This window comes from Siniperca chuatsi, linkage group LG21 (genome assembly GCF_020085105.1).
Source record: "Siniperca chuatsi isolate FFG_IHB_CAS linkage group LG21, ASM2008510v1, whole genome shotgun sequence".
In the NCBI taxonomy this organism is placed as follows: domain Eukaryota; kingdom Metazoa; phylum Chordata; class Actinopteri; order Centrarchiformes; family Sinipercidae; genus Siniperca; species Siniperca chuatsi.
In genome coordinates this window covers 8,229,209-8,244,894 of record NC_058062.1, presented here as the reverse complement: position 1 = coordinate 8,244,894, position 15,686 = coordinate 8,229,209, and the positions used below count along the sequence as shown (strand labels likewise).

At 39.2% G+C, this 15,686-nt stretch overlaps 1 protein-coding gene across 1 annotated transcript in view; it reads left to right on the top strand.

The window, feature by feature from the left end:
- Positions 1-1,296: 1,296 nt before the first annotated feature.
- elfn1a (extracellular leucine-rich repeat and fibronectin type III domain containing 1a) overlaps positions 1,297-15,686 on the top strand; it is a 75,934-nt gene continuing 61,544 nt past the window's right edge. The window contains exon 1 of the mRNA XM_044180241.1: positions 1,297-2,004. The gene's annotated coding sequence lies outside the window, so the exon portion shown is untranslated. The remainder of the gene's footprint in view (positions 2,005-15,686) is intronic.

Here is a 15,686-nt window from a genome sequence, read left to right as displayed (position 1 = left end):
TTGCTCGCCCCGGGGTCATGAAGATATTAGGGAGTATGATACAGTGTGTCTGTCATTCCCTGTGCTGCAGCTGCACCGCTGTGACTTCCTGGGCTGGGCTGTACATATCCACATTTCACAGCTCCAACGTGACTGCTGCAATGAGACAAGACATTGCAGCATCTGTGCCAAGTCCTCACACAACCACTTGCTCCCTCTCAGAGAAGAGCATCTGCAGCCTTGCTGCCGTTTCCCGACTTGCTCGGGTCATCCCCTAGACTACGTCATTACAGAGGACATCAGGCTGCACTCTCCATAAATTAAATCTGGGACTGCATTTACACAGGGATAGACAATGTGGGTTTAACCCTTGAGGCACAGATCAGATTTTTGTCACAGCTATATCTTAGCAGGGAAATGTAATATTTCCTTCTGTTTTCTATATTTTTTCAGCTCCTTTTGCATTGACCCTATTCAGTCAAGTATCCAATAACTTCCACCGCAGGTTTGACCATGTTGTGATCACATCTATATATCGTCCTTTGCATAATTTGGATTTTGTTTGTGTGTGAACCCAAAGGAAGGGTAAAGAAACTGTTGGGCATCCACAAATACAAATATACCAGCATTTAAACACGTTAATATCCTCTCCTAGTTCTTGTAAGCACCATCCGACATCACACTGCGTGGGTGCAGGTCCATATGGGTGGGAATTTGTATTCTGCAGGTTCTTGTATTCAATAATTTATCATTGATATGTATTGATTTATTATCACAGGGACCAAGGCGTGGCCTCTTTAGTGAAGTATGACCACTTCAATAGCTGCCCTGGCTTCTCCCTTTCTCTGCCCCCCCCCCATTTAACCCTGAAATTTACAGACCACTGCCATCACAATGTGGCAGTTTTTACTGGGGACTCCTTAATGGTTTCCATTTACATTTGTGTGCCTGTGCACTGTCATGACACACAGAGCCTGTAATCCTATGAATTTAGAAGGATGTACAAATATTACAGACCATTAGGTCCATGTTAATATTACAAAATTTGTCAGGGGATATTAAACGGAATACAATAGAAAGACCCCAGATTTTCAGACACAGTCAAGCTCCTTCACATTAAATTTTTTAGGAACCACAGTCACCAAATAGTATTAAATTATATACATATTAAGCACTTCTTTTGATTATTAAAGGGCCCCCTGCTGGTAAGACCAATGGACCTTTGTGTGGGAAAAAAATATCTCCTTTCATGCAATACCAAATTAAACATGCCCCCAACCAGACTGTGAAATTGAGCAATTCAAAACCATTACCAGCGCGGTAGTGCAGCCCATACTCAGAGAAAAAAGGAGGAAAAGTTTGCTCATAGATAGGCTGCTCAAGCCCTACAGCTCATGTGACGTATAGCTGATACTTTTCAGTCCGACTGTCTTCATTAACTTCAAACTGCATTCACTTTTTATAATCCACCGGCTATCATGCGTTTTCCCTTCAGCAGGAAGAGTTGCCATAACCCTCCCGGCATCCGTGATGAACCCGCCACCATTTATAGCCTCGCGGTGACAAACAATCTTATTATGAGATTTAAACTTTGCCTCGACTAGACTGGAGGATCAACACGAGCTCCTCTCGCACTTATTCCCCACAGTTTCCCAACTGATATAGTAGGCTACTACCCGCCTCCTTTGATTGTGGTTAAACGCCGGTGTCAGCTCTCGGTGTAATAGAAAACCCAAGCAGGGCTCCGGGTCTGTTCAGCATACATAAAGGCGAGCGGGGAGAGGAGCTCAGCCCTGAATTAAATCACTCACCGCTAAACGGATCTTCGAGACTCTCCCTTGACGCAGTCAGTCGCTGCTTTGAGCGTCTTCAACCCGACAACAGAAAACTGGGATTCTTTTTTATTTTTATTATCTAAAAGAAACATCTAATGTCTCTCTGAAAATGTCTTGTGTTCGTGGTGACATACAGTAAGCTGCCAGCTTTGTATGGGGAAGAGGCTCCTGCTCCACGATCGTCAAGCAGGTAAGCTGTTACAGTGTTGCTAGATTTTACACTTCAATATCGCAGAGTTTACAGACAACATACTGCACTTTGTGTCTTTTGAATTGACATCGGGTAGCGGTAAATCTTCAAGGTTGAAATGGAATGCTTTAAAGAATCTTGGTGTTAGTATTTGAATGGTATCGTTCGGCTGTTGTGTGCAGATTAAAAACAGTAACTCTTCTTTTACAGTTAAGTGCATACACACCTTGCAAAATGCACAGTTAAACTTGCCAACGTGCCGAACTCGGCGCATTTTGCGTTCATTTCTGAGAGATATTTGCAAGCTTACATGTTTTGTGGACGGGACATGGAGGCACTTTTTTGCCTTGACTGCGATTCATGTGTGTTGCAAAGTTTCTTTTTTAAGTTTTAAATCGGAATAGTAATTTACTTGAATAGTGGTGCATTTGATACAGTAGATTTGCAATTGCTCTGTAAACCTGATACAGCTCCAGTGAAAGTAGTAGGTACTTTGCAAGGGTGAACCTCCAGTAACACCGCCCGCTTGAGGTGTCGCTTCAGCACCACGGACAGCTCCCCGGCCGCTTTACTTAACCGGTAAAGGCTCAACTTTATTTAAGAGATTCACACAAAGAAACTGATTCTATTCACACCTGAGTGAGAACTCATGCTAATGTGAAGGCTTAGCATATACTTTATCTGTTTATCTATTAACATAAATTAATAAAAAAGCTTTCCTGCCACAATATTAGGCCTACTCAGCCTACGCCACTGTCAAAAAATGACAAATCTGCACCTAAAGCTCACACAGATCTATATCATAGAAAACCCTGCATTAAGTCATGACAAATGGTAGGATTCTGATCTGGATTGATTTCTTTATTTTAGTCAGCATAGGCCTAATTTCTAAATATGTTAAGCCAGCTCTTAAGTCTTTAACACAAATGAAGACTCCCTGAATTCTCTGTCAGAGGCGGAGTTGGTGGTGGTGGGGATCTGTAGTCCGAAGCATAGGGGTTAAAAAAATGCTGAAACAATTCCAGGTTTAATATAACCTACACTTGTGGTCACATAATGACCAAAGAAATGACAGGCCTATAGGAACAAATCTCTGGCTTTCCACTCAGCTGCATTATGGACATAGGTGTAGGAGTGCTGTATCATCTCTGTTCTGGTTAAATAATGTGTTACTGTCCTAGTGACATTTAAAGCCAGGAAAGCATGTAAGATACAAAGCTTAAATAATCTGTTTTATGCCACTGAACTGCAGGCATTGTATTAACTGTCAGTGGTTTCCCTCGTTCCAGTCATTTCATACAGAAGATCAGCCTCAGCTTAGCCTTTACCATCAGTGGGAATCTTACTCCAACTTTTAATGTCTAGAGTTATGACTGTTTCAAAACATCTACGTTTTGCTACTGTTGCTAATGCTGTCTCTTGCATTAGCCTTCACATCTCCCTTTTCCTGTCCCCATCTCCCTTATCTTGATTATGCAGCTGGATGATTGAGTCAGCTATTTTGTATGCAAGTTGCCTTAGCTTGGTTCATTGTGGAGGAGAGAGAGGGAGATCGTGCTGAGGATACTGAGAGAGAATTACAGCTTCTCATGACGGTGAGGAGTGGAAAAGACGAGGCTGCCCTGTTCGATAAATTGCTGTTTGAGAGAGACAGATATCCTAGGGGGACAGCGGTTTTGGAAATGTGTCCAACCTTTCTAAATGGAAATGGCAGCGCACATTACAGTTTTCCACGGCTCTATACTGTGGACGACTTGAACTCTTCTTACCAAGTTAGTCTGATATAAAACCCATTCTTTGAACTAAGAAAGATTTTAGAGGCAAGTCATTTTGTACTGTGAGTGTACACAAATATTTATGGAGTGCCATGGAGAGGTGTGTACAAAGGCATGGAACTGTGGCATCCCCAGTTTGAGTCTATTTGGGTACTTGATGTCACCAGATGTCATTCCCCTGTATCTCTTCCCATGTTTCCTGTTGCTTGTGAACTATAAGCGTGAAAAAGGCCATATAATCATCTTTTTATTTTTCATTATTGCTGATTCTGTTGATAGTCGATAATATATAGCACTGATGATGTGGGTGTTTTTATGTGTGTGTGCTATGGTCTAGTGATGCCTCCCATTGTGATGATAAAGATGCAGTTTACTGAACATTGAAAGCATCAGTAGAAAAACAGCAAAAATATTATACATGCAATGTAAAAATGGTTAGTTTTTCACATTGACGTCATGTTGTAGAAAAGTTACCAAGGCTTGGCCGACTGCATGTTCAAGCAGCGTTGCTCTGGTTATATGTTTAACAATGTGTAAAGTATAATCAAAGGGACCAGTCAGGGTTTGTAGACAGAGCTGTGAAACATATGGTACAACAGCATGGCATATTTCACTTCCATAGCTCTCCACAACCGTAAAATTCAAACAGCAACTTCCTGTGCTGTGAGTAGTGTGTCTGCCATTTTACAAGAGTTGTTGCACCACCTCAGTCTCAAGTGTCCCATGTGACACTCTGCTTTTTTATAAAAGGAAGAATGAGCTCTTTTTCCTCAGTAGTGAAGAATTGTAAGGCCATGAAATTTGCCACAGAAGGAAAACAAAAGAAAAGAAGGAAAAAATTCTTCTTCAATTAATGTCTGGATTGGATGCTGTTTGAACAGGCAAAAGTCCATTTACAGTAGTTTAGTTATAGTTACATTGAACCAAACGTACATTCTAGTTATAATCTTTAAAATTTCAATTAAATCAAACGTAGCTTTTAATACTATTTATGGTTTGTATTTTTTAGATTAGATTTAAAAGAAGCCACTGACGTATTTCCTCGGGCAGGGAGTTCCAGAGTCTCTGGGCTCTTATTTCAAAAGCTTTGTCCCCCTTAGTCTTCAGCCGAGAGTCTGGAAAACATAAAAGGCCCCTGCCAGAGGATCTCAAGGTGCGAGGAGGGTCGTATGGGTGATAAAAGATATGAGATATACTGAGGAGTCAGACCATTAACTGACTTGTAAGTAATTAAAAGCATCTTAAAATGTGCTGCTCAAAGCTTAAATTACAGTATAACAAGACGCCAAGATTTCTAGCAACAGGCTTTATGGACTCAGACAGGTACCCAGTAGATGGCAGTATTTGGCTGTTTGTGTTACTGGAGACAATAATAATGACAATAATTTCTGTTTTGGCTGAGTTCAACTGAAGAAAGTTATTTGACATCCAGTTTCTTACATCTACTAGGCACCCCTGTAAAGAACGCAGCATACGTACAGCTGTGTGCCGTCAGCATAACAGTGAAAGGAAACACCATGTCTATGAATTATATTACCTAGGGAGAGCATATAAAGAGAGAATAAAATTGGTCCCAAAATTGACCCTTGAGGTACCCCATACTTGACAGTAGCAAATGACGACCTGTGGTTGTTAATGGACGCACAAAATTTTCTGTCTGAAAGATAAGATTTGATCCAACTCAATACAGTGCCCACCCATTTCCTCAATCTGTCCAATAAAATACCATGATCAATAGTATCAAAAGCAGTACTCAAATCAAGCAGTACGAGAATGGAACACATGCCAGCATCATTGGTCATTAAAAGGTAAATAGTGACTTTAAGAAGGGCAGTCTCTGTGCTGTGATGCTGACGAAAACCAGATTCGAAGGTTTCAAAGCTAGTGTTATTTTCCACAGCAGCAAAAAGTTTCTTAGCCATAATTTTTGCTGTCTTATGACGAAGTCACTAATGATCAGGGTAGTGTGCAGTGGGGGCTTGCATTGAAATGATGTGGACGCAGCCCAGGGAGCGATGTGTCCTCTAGCTGGTTCTGACAGAAACGATAAATTACCTCTCTATATATACGTTTTCACTGTTAGTGGAGGAGTCTGCCATTCCTGTGCTGGATTCAAATTGCCTTCACGTGGGATTCACAGGAAACAATGCATGCATGTGATCCAGCCTTACTGTTTTTAATGTTGTCTCATTGATGCTTAATTGATTAAGCCATATCAGAGTTGATTTAAGTTACTGCCACTGTTTCACATTAAAAGCATTGAACAGGTAAAACATGGGGTGGCTTTTATTGCGAGGAACTCACAGGAAATACACCACTTGTTCTTCTGTTATACTTCAGAAAAATTAGCTGCTCGAGGAGTGTTTGCTGTAGTATTAAACTGCACTTACTGTTACCACTAGTAACCACAGGTCACCAAATCAACCAGGATTGCAGTCTAAATAAGAATGTTAAATTATGTAACATTTCACAGAACTGATAGAGTATATCATTAAATTGTAATACGAAAGAACTTTGGCTCCTAAAATAGAAAATGTTAACCTTCATTGGTCAGCATTTCAAATTCAGTTTTTGCAGTGGCAAGACTTGTGAACAGTTCTTTGTTGTGAAGGACAGGACGATCAATGACACTGTCAGAGTTGTGCCTCAGGACAACAGACATGAAAAAGAAATGTTATTGATAGCAACTTAACATTCAGGAAAGGAAGGCAATTGGTTGAGAATTTCTAATATCTAATAAAGGCTGTAACTAGCAGATAAGGTTGAAAATACAAAAACTGCTGCTCCTTAAATGCAGCTGCCCTTGGGCACATTTTAGCCTGTGCAAAATAAAGATGCACCTTTGTTAAGATGATATCTCATAGAAAACATGCAAAAAACATTAGCAAACTTCACCTTGAATCAGCAGCTCATGAGTCATTGACTACACATTGCGTTCACAGAGCTGTGACCGGGCCTCATCTCAGGAAAAAATGTATTTGAGTTTACTTAGTGGGATTTATTGAAAGTGGCAGCGATGGCCCTTTGGATTCCAGGCGCGTTTCAAACATGGCAGGTGTAACCATTATCGCTGGGTACCTTCATTTCTTCTACTTACAAGCATCTTATGTGCTGATTACAGTTCAGGATTCAAAATCAGATGACTGCTATTTTTGGTGATTTTTACATATTCCCTGACAACTGATCAGCCCACAGAGCTAAGGAGTACATGCGAAGAAAGCTGGAAACAGTCAAGGTGGAATGAGCTACTGTACCATTGACAGATTGTGGGGATCAAGCCATAGATGTAGGGATTCACTCGAGGGTGTGAATCAGTCATAATTAATTTAGGAGTGCAGAAAAATTAATCCACCCGAGAGTGCCAGAAACGGTTCTGTGTAGTTTCCCCAGCCACCTGCTGGCTGCCTTATGATAGATGAAACCCTTTAGTAAACAAGCATCACGAAATGGCAGAGTGAGGCGTATTGAACATTGCTCTGTCTCTTCCTTGCCATCTTCTCTGCAAAGTAATTAGATGCTGGGATGCAAAACACCATGGCAGTGTATCTGCAGGCACCTGCTCTGCTTGATGAATATCCTGTACATGAGAGCCCATTAAAGCTGGTAATACATAACAGTTCTGTCAAAGATCACTTCAGAAGCAGGATTTTTGTGTGATGTCCCTGATCGCCTTCGCTAAATTCATGTTTTTTGTAACATCAGATAATGCAAACAATGATGAATATAGAAGAATGTGCTGTGCCTTATGGTGTGTGGGTCACCTTTTCATTATAGACCAAGAGCAGGGGGGCAGGCAGTGGAACTTTTAATATTAAAACTCACCAAAGTAGAGTCAGTAGATACTCTGCATTCAAACATGGAGCTGGTTCACAATATATAGAGCTGTCAGAACTCTCTGGTGCCAGTATACAACATATTTCCTCCGTGCATTGTACACAGCACAAGCCAATACCCTGTACATAAACACACACACAAAAGGCCATGCCACATCAGTTTTAAAAGCCTGTCAAATTGTATTTACATTAATATATGCACTATATGTATTTGCATGGCTAAAACAAAACTCCAAAAGACTAGGTTCATGACATGGAGTGTGGTAAATAATTAATTGCTAAGCCCAGTTTCTTAAAAGTCAGTGTGTGCTGTGTTGTTTTGCTTTTTTTCTCCTAATGTTTTCCTAATTTCTCCCATGTAAATTCTTTTACATACTACGATAAAATCATTGTTTTTACTGCAAATCACTTGCCATGTGGGCCATTGATTCTTGTTTTGACTTTAAATAAAATGACTCTGTCAAACATCAGCATACTGTACAGTGTCAATCATAAAGTAATAGCAGTTATAAAGGCCATATTTAGCTATCATTAAAGTACTTATGTGTGTTGCGATTATGTCAATTATTCATATTCTTTGGTCCAAATTATGTGAGAAAAGGTTCAAAACAAAGTGTGGTCTGGTGACTGTGCTCAAAAGACTTTACCTTCTGTGGTAGTCAGACAGACAAAGAGATGATAAATGAATAATTTGATATGATAATTAGTCTCATACACTGTATAGTCCAGACTGCAACTGCTCTTCATCGATCATAGATGGGACGCTATAAAAATAAAGGGTCAACACATTTTATATTGCAGCTTGATGAGGGAATTGATAAATCATAATCCAGTGTTCTGTCAATTGAGTTCTCTACACAAAGTAGCAGCACCTAAGAGGTCTGTATTTTTTATGCATTCTTGATGCAGTTTTTTGTGGTTTGAATGGCACTGATCTCACCTGCTTAAGCAAACCAAACTAAAGGATAAAATGTTGAATGGTTCTTATGAATTAAATCAAACAAGCTAGGTGTGAACGTGCCGTAAGGTGTGAATGAACAAATATGACAATGTGCCATGATGATGTACTTTTCGTTTCTTGGATGCAGCTGATTATATTGAGTGGAAATGCTGTTTTTATATTTTAATATAGATTAGAGCTTAGTAACATCTTAAGGGTCATAAAAATGATCAGTATAGTACTCTATTTACTATATATCATTTTAATGACTAACAACTACTTTAAGGAAGTCCTGGTACTCTATCTCTGAGAAGACACACAAATTGGGCAGACATGTGCTTGCAAAGCACACACAAATACACTCTAATACACACACACTCTCTCTCTCTCACTGAAAAGACAGGACACCAATCACATTAATTGGTTCCTTGGGGAAATATAAAAACCAAGGAGTAGGTCTGCAAAGTCCAAGCCACTCAAAGTCCACTAAAGGAGAAAATATATTTAAGATTGTGAGCTGTCAGTCTATCATATTAAAGCCATTTTATACAGCAGACTTGTGTCTCGTTGCAAGCTGCACATCTTTTGTTTAGATAATTATATTAGATTTCAGTGCAGTTACAAATAGTGTTAGAAGATGTAGCTGATTAGATCCCTGATTGGTAATGCAGCATGATTAGGCAGTTTGTAGTTTCCTACCAATTATGAAATGTAAACCAATAGCCTTTAAAGATGACAGATGCTCCATGAATAAAGCTGCTCCCACATGCCACACTGAAGGCAAATGCTTTTCATCAAACGGTGAGAAAATTCTTTGAGGTCAATAGGTGCCAAAAGTCACATCATTATAATCAATACACTTCCCTCTTCCCTATGAATGTTAAGTAACCCCAGTATACTAATGATGCACTGAGCAAATGAACCTGTTCAATGACTTCTGCAAACATTTGCAAATATAAAGCACTGAATGTGTTCTTTTTCTCTCTCTTCAACATTGCCAGCATGCAATAGTGTGGGTCTTAAATGCTTTGACCCTCAGTATTTCTATCCTTCACTCTTTGATGAAGACTTGTAGTGCCATCAGCTATTCCTCCGCCTCTGCTTAGCAAATATCCAATACCTCCAAATACTGTTAAATGGCATTATTTTTCTTTTACATTTTCATCCTTTTAATGTTAATTCATAGTTTATCCTTGCATGCACCACAATAAGATTTTTTCAGATCGATTTTGCCCACCCAGTCATTCATTTAACTTCTAATGCAAAGAAAATGACTTCTAATTCAATTAGTAAAGGTAACTAATTTCTTTAAGTAAGAAGCTCACACTGTTCACTGTTTCATATTAATTCACACACAACATGAGAGCAAAGAGGAGACATGAAGAGGGCATTTTACTTCTGTTTTCTGCTTGTAAACAGTCACTCTCCTTCCAGGTATGTGTCCCATTTCTGTATCTTTGTCTCCAAAATGAGTCATTCAACCAACAGCTAAGGATGTTGGTGATTATGTTAGAAAGGCCTCCTGTCAATCACAATCTATTCAAGCCAACAACAATAAACTCAATTTTTGGTTTGTTTGACTAGACTAGACTGTCTGCTATAGTCTGTAAAATGAGCAGGCAATATAGCTTGGTTTTACACCATTACAGCTTAAAGTTGCTGCACTTTTCTTTAGTTGTAGTAGGCTAACTCCCAACATCTGGAGCAGGTGCAGGTTTAGAAGGCACATTTGGGAAATTGGTAAAAATGTGTTAAGACTCAAATTCAAAACCCTGGCTCTTCACAATAATAGCTGCTATTTGTAACTTGAGAGAGTCTACAGCCATGGACAGATGAGACAATGAGCCCTTGGACACACACAAGTAAAAGCCCCCCCCACACACACATCTCCTAGGCAAGACCCCCGAACTCACAAAAAAACATTTTTGCATCGCTCTGTAGTTGTTTTGCATCATTTTGTGGTCGTTTTGTGTCTCTTTGTGGTTGTTTTGCATCTCTTTGTGGTTGTTTGATTGACTTTATAACAAGAAATGTTAACCAGTCACTTCATACAGATGTTCTGATATCACCAAGCCAACTACCTATCACCTTCTTACTCTGGTAGGGGGGGGGCACCAATGATGGCCAATCAGAGTCCACCCCACTGGCCCCGCCTCTGATCCGGAGACTGTTTTCAACTATTTACTCTGAAAAAGAACTATGATAAAAGGAAAAATAGCAAGTGTGTCATAATGTGACCAAACCACTGGAAAACACTCTGCAGTGACGTGAAAAGGGCATGAACTACACGAAATTATAAAAACCACAATTATGTCAGAATTATCCTTTCACCGTTCAAAAACAAACAAAGACATCTGCCACTCAGAGAACTCAATGTTGCTGGATAATGTCTCTACTTTTTAACTCAGGGGATTGATTGTAGAGCTGTTTTTGCTCTGCACACCCAATTGTCCATCACCAACATTTCTTTAAGTGTACAATCATTTGAAGTGAAAGCTAAGAAGGCCAGGAGCAATCAGATGATCAGTCATGGACTCATCTACACTTTGTGTTCTGTGAAGGTCATCCCTTAATCTTCCTTCAGCCCACAGCCAACCACATTGTCGTACAAACGTCTGATGGATGATTTGAGCAAGCCAATTGCTTCCTGTTGAGCCAACTCTATAGCGGCCATATAGGGGACATACTGCGATGCTTGTGAGTGCTTGATGGCTGATGGGAAACCCTTACAAATAACTGACCCAAATAACAAGGTTACCTTGATCAACATGTTCATAGAAATGCAGGGACCTCTGTAACTGCATTTATGACTTGCTAACATTATTAACATCATTTGGATGTTTATTATTACCACTTTTCTTAGAAAACAACTTGAGAAGGAAGCTAGCTATGCTATGACGTCATGACATCTCAGCATGTTACAGATAGATCACAGATGACTGAGCATTGATATATATGACAAATTTAACGTGTTGAACATATTGTGTTTAAATCCCCCCTTTCACAATAAATACCTTGTTAATGTTCTTTAAGGCGTTTAATGTCAGCTTGTTTGCTGCTTGTAATAGAAAGGGCATGTTTTAATAAGGAATGTAGAGACACAAATGGCTTTCAAGTAGGCTTTAAAGAATAAAGTTCACTTAATCAATAGGCATCTTATCAGACAGCTGATACATTTTAGGCTATCAGGACAATATGAGAACATTTCTAACATTTCACTAATAAAATTATGACTTAATATAAGTAAACACTAAAAATACTTTTAATGTCCTTGCTATTTTACATTTTATGCTGCTTTATACTTCTACTTCACTTCATTTCAGTGGGATAATATTGTACAGTACTTTTTACTCAACTACATTTATTTGACAATATAGTCACATTGTATCACAATAGTCACTAGTTACTTCACAAAAAAAAATTTTAGAAGCAAAATTTAGGATGAAAAAAGTATTGTTATTAATTGAACAACACAAAAGCATATAACGTAGTTAAAATGTGTTCTACCTCCACCAGCTACAAGAGTAAAATGCTGCTTACACATCAGTAATAATAATCCAATGATATAACATGATAGTAAAACGCTAACATCTGCCATTCTTTGGCATTATGAGTACTTTTACTTTAGATACTTAACGTACATTTTGCTCAGGCCTTTTACTTGTAATGGAGTATTTTCAAAGTATGGTATTGCTATCAGAGATACATTGTGGCATGTAGATTAACTTTTTATTCACAATGAAGAATAATGTCACACAAGTGATTGCGGGTGATCATTTCCACTTCCAGTAATAACAGCCCCTTGACTCAGTGTGCAGCTGCTGTGACAGAAGGCTTTTATCTCACAACAATCCAAGCATCTGTGTTATTTTTGAAGTTATATATCTTTGCTGCCTGAAAGATGGCAGCAAAACAAAACTAAAATTCCCCACTTTTAATTTTCAGGACCTTTAATGGTTCTGTTATTGTAGGACAATCAGAACTCAAGTGAATGAGGTTTGAGCAAAGCTGAAGCATTTTACCAGCTATCAGGGTCTCAACTGATCTTCTTGCAGGAACCAGTAGCTTACAATATCACAGAGTACAGATTCACAAAGTCATACTTCATTCAATGAGAAGGTGGCTGCTTCAAAGACCAGCTGAGAAGGGCATCATTTCATCAACCATATATCTAGCCTTTGCAACATGCGGACAGCCTTGTTTGTTGTACTGTGGGGATCAAGGGTCAGTTTTGTAAAAAAGTAAGATAAATGTCTTTTGATAGCTATTGACTTACATAGTGTGCAAGCTGCCAGAATACCTCTAATGCATCGCTACAACTCAACTTAAAAGCCTTTAAGCACTTCTGTCACAATGGTGTATAGCTTTCGAGTTATGGCAAGCGAGCAACTTCGCTTACCTAAGCACACGCGTCTTGTCATGATTAAAGCGTGCAACATGTTTCAATGTGTCCAAGCAATGGCTGTTCACATGCTTGTATAGTTTTAATTAATTTTTAATCAGTAAAACTGACTAAATCTACAGATTGTCAGTGAGAAAGTGAAGATAGGACATTGTTGCCATAGAAACTGCTTCCAAACTTGGAACAAACATACTAGCATCTACTTATAAAAATGTGCCAGTATTCACACCATTAGCAGGCCACAGTGTACCATAACACTCACATTGGAGAGCGTCGCTACACACTTGACTTACTGTTCATTGACACTATCCGAGGATTTAATATGATAAATTATTCAAAGAGCCTGATTTCTACACAGTCATCTAAATGAAGTCTTGAAGGGCTTTGGTTTAAGTGCTTTACACAATGACTTGCATGAGGGACCTTGAAACAACTAACATGATAAATTAATTAAGACTCAGTGTTTGTAAAGAATCCCACTGAGTCACTTGTGTTTCTATCTTTGTGACTGATTACACAATTCAGTTGTTTAAAAAAAAAGTGTCCTTTACAGAGAAGATTGATTGCAGAGCAACAAAACGAGGCAGAGCACTGGACTTTCAAAGCAATAACTGAACCGAGCCACATCAACTGGAAAAAAAAACATTATATTTGGTGTGCCCAGAGCAATGAAGTCAGTGTTGCACTGTGCCAAGTTTTGAGAGTTTTGTTACCAAATACTACAGATCATGATTCAGATCGGATGCAAGACCTTTCTTGGCAGCTTTCTTGCTGCTTACAGCAGCAAATCAGAAATATATCAATATTTACCTGGATAACTGCCATGCTGAGAGCTGATGTATCTGAACAACAGCCAGATGAATAGCATATTGTTGTGAATATAACTTATTTCTCCCAACAGCTGATGAAATCACAGACAAATGTCTTCGTAGTATGAACACTTTTGCAAACATACCTTTTTAAATGATTATTATCCAGGCCGACAGCAGGCAAGAAAAGTGGTCTATCCCCAGATGCACAGCATTAATCTGACGCTCCACCTGTCCACCTTCACTCACGCCCTCCATTAAACAGCAGTGCCTTTCAGGCCGAATCAGCTCTGCCTGGTGATCACCCGCTGTGAGACCAGAGCACAGAGAGAGAAGGGATCTGGGGGGCCAGATTGTCAGGCCTGTGAAGTGTTATTCCTCAAATAAATATGGAGATTATGTGTAAAGCCTGTGTGCCAATTATGCTTTCCCACTTCTTTAGTAAGACCACTTGGAATCTGTGTGAAGCTATGCACAATAAATAAAAGGTACAGTTAGGGTCTCTTGGGATTTGATGTGTAATGTAAATTGAACAGGAACTGGAGAAAAGAATGAGATTAGGTTCTTTCAGTGGATTCTTGTCTGCACAAAACAGGAAGTGATTTGTGCTTCCACTGTTGAAGTCTCAATAAATCAAACCCATTGGGCAATAAGTGTTTTGTATGTTAGGGCAGACATAATGCCCATTTCACACACACATTGTTTAAGTTTATGGATCACATGACGCAAGTCTCCCAGAAGGAATTGGCTAGTCATCCTGACTGAGCCTGTAAAACCATTTACTGCGTGCAACAACACTGAATATTCAAGGGACTTTACCACACATTGGGTTATTGCATATTCAAAATGTGTCACGTTTTTCTGCCATTGCGGCTCATAGGCTAGCTCTGTGGTTTAAGTGTCTTAGGGTTAGGTTTTAAAGATTTGAATAGCCAAATTATGCAAAGACACTGATATCTTTCTTTTATGGGTGCGGCCCAGAAATACAAAATTCTGTCCCCCAAATTAATATAATGCACAGTGACAATCTTAGCGATTCAATTAAAGAAATGTTTTTGTTCCAACAGAGAAGGTCTGGCTCCTCAGCAGTTTGACTAAATAGTCAAACAAGTGTCTGCAGATTATGTAACCTGTAACTGTAACCCAGGATGTATTGACCACACCCAGGGGGCACTTTTTTACTGAACCAAGGTGAGAACTTCAACCACTGGGAATCAGCAAAAACTTTTTAAGTCACCCTTTAAAGTAGAATTCCTTTTTTCAATCAGGGGCTAAGGCAACATCACAACTAGCCTCAGTGTCCACTGGATTTAGATCTAACAGTCCTGTCTGTCTAATTATGAAATCTTCCTACACAGGTCTGTCTCAACAGTCACAAAACACAGTTATAGCCTGTAAAATTCAGTAACACTGATCAAAAATTGAAGCAGGGACCGTTGGAACCAAATTATTATTATTACAGCCATGCTATACAAGACTAGAAAACAAGACTGTTCGGGTGTTGGAGCAGCACAGCAGAGATGGATGAAGGGAGTGTTATGCTTTAACTCATTTTTCATTTAATCTTGTACTGTGCATAGAAATCTCAGTAAAATGAGGTCTGTTGTAAGAAAAATCAAAAATTGGGTGCTCTCCATAACCTGTCTGAATTTAGACTCTGTCCATCCACTTTAGGCAAAATACAGGTGCCAATAATCTTCACATTTACAACCTGCTGCCAAAACTGCTGGCAAATTCCACATACACCTGAAAGAAAAACAAAACAAAATACTAAAACATGTTTGCATCTGTTGTTAAACACAAATAACACTTATTATGTAGCGGATAGACCATCAAAATCACGAGGCTCGATAAAATGATTAAAATTATAAAACAGCAGTTTCTGCTGCTTTTGCTGAGGTTTTTGCTGGTGTGTGTATGGTT